Source organism: Pholcus phalangioides, unplaced genomic scaffold, assembly GCF_987345545.1.
Source record: "Pholcus phalangioides strain wild (caught in Gottingen) unplaced genomic scaffold, Ppha-v1.0 ptg000043l_1, whole genome shotgun sequence".
NCBI lineage: Eukaryota > Metazoa > Arthropoda > Arachnida > Araneae > Pholcidae > Pholcus > Pholcus phalangioides.
In genome coordinates, this window is record NW_028301629.1 from 2,251,017 (window position 1) to 2,253,194 (window position 2,178).

Sequence of the window (2,178 nt, forward strand, 5' to 3'; positions counted from 1 at the left end):
GTATGGAAGGATAGTGGCCTACCGAGATTGTGGATTATCTTTCAGGGAAATCGGTAGTCGTGTTGGACGAAACCAAACAACTGTAATGCGGATATGTGATCGTTGGATGCAGGAGGGACCGACGTGTTCGATCGCATCCACCTCAGTGCACCACTTCACGTGATGACAGGCGTATTGTGCGTATGGCAGTGACGGATCGCTCAGCCACATCACGAACCATAGCACAGCACATTCAGTCTGTACCGCATCATCCAGTGTCTGCGCGTACCATTCGACGCCGTTTACAGCAGAGTGGTCTGTCCGCAAGACGTCCATTGCTTCGTCTACCCTTGACGCAGAACCACAGACGTCTCCACCGCCAATGGTGCGATGAAAGAAGGATGTGGACGGCACAATGGAATGAAATTGTCTTTACTGACGAGTCACGCTTCTGTCTGCAACACCACGATGGTCGGATTCGAGTCTGGAGACACCGTGGAGGGAGGATGCTGAACAGCTGCGTTATGCACCGCCACACTGATCCTGCACCGGGTATTATGGTATGGGGCGGTATTGGATATCACTCTCGCACTCCTCTAGTACGCATTGCCGGTACTTTAAAAAACCAGCGCTACATCTCCGAGGTGTTGGAGCCAGTTGTCCTTCCTTACCTTCAGGGCTTGCCCACAGCCATATTTCAACAGGATAATGCGCGACCACACGTGGCACGCGTTGTCCAAAGGTTCTTCGTCAATCGCCAGATTGAATTGCTTCCCTGGCCAGCTCGCTCTCCGGATCTTTCGCCGATAGAAAACATGTGGTCCATGGTTGCTCAACGATTGACCCAGATCAACTTTGGCAACGCGTGGAAGCTGCTTGGTCTGCTGTAACCCCAAGAACACATCCAAAGTCTTTTTGAATCAATGCCAAGGCGTGTGGCAGCGGTGATCTCCAACAATGGCGGCTACTCTGGCTACTGATTTTGGCAGGAACCACACTTCACAGAAGTCTATAAATTTAATCATTTGATGCTTGGTCAACATGTTATGTACAAAATAAATATTGTTGCGATATCTCTTGTCTTTCTTGGTGTTGCAATTTGGGTGGCCAGCAGTGTAGCTAAAATACAACCGATCGCTTAAAAATGCCTATAATATGACCAATAGCTCGATAAAGTGACTATTCGTAAGAAACAATATGACGTCACAAAAATCCGAGCCCTAATGATTATAATATTTGGATTTCATCAAGTTTCACTCACGACTGAAAGTGTAACTAGTTAAATTTAGATCGTCTGTAAACACAATTTAATAAATTTAAAATTTATGTAATATATATAAAATAACACCTCATATTTCGACTAAACGATTCTTTGAATAATTTTTAAAACTTTGTTATTTATAATAATTTCAATGTCTTTGGTTCCTTAAGATTTAATAGAAATATGTAACTCAAGCTGTTTGAAATAAAAATATCCCTAGTATCAATTGTTTCAGAAATTGTGCCATAGATGGCGCGAAATAGTACGCGATCATACACGCTACTCTTTGTAAGTTTAAAAACTATCTCTTTAACCTTCTCACCGGATCACGAGATATCTTCAATGACAAGCACAAGTATTTTATAAGAACAGCATTGTACTGTAAAAGTTTTAGAAAAGTTATTTTATAAAACTTGAAAATGCAAACGATAAGCGTAACGAATATGTTCGAGCGAATGTAACCAATATGCCCATTGGTTTTTTTTTTGTCAAGTTTTATGAAAGAAAATTTATAGAACGTTTATAAAATGTAATGCCAGCCTAAGGTCGTCTTGAAGCTCAGATTTCTTCGAAGACGAGACACAAGTCAAATGAGAGATTTGAAATAATGAAAAAATACCATACAGAAGTGATTCAGAAAAGATGGGAAAAAGTTTGAGGTAATAGTATACACCAATACAAACAATTGTTATTGAAGAATGCATGGCCTAACTTGAAACGCAAACGCACTAGCGCGTTTCGAAACGGCCGCAAACGTTAAAACGGCATTCCTGTTGAAATTTATCAGGAGAAAAAGAACACCACGCATGTAAAAATGTAACCTGGGTGATTATTGGAAAATATCTATATCTTTGAGTATGTGAAATTTCCATTCCATGAAGTCCATATTTTCAAGATATTTTTTAAATTAATTGATTAATTTCATTCGAGATTGCATT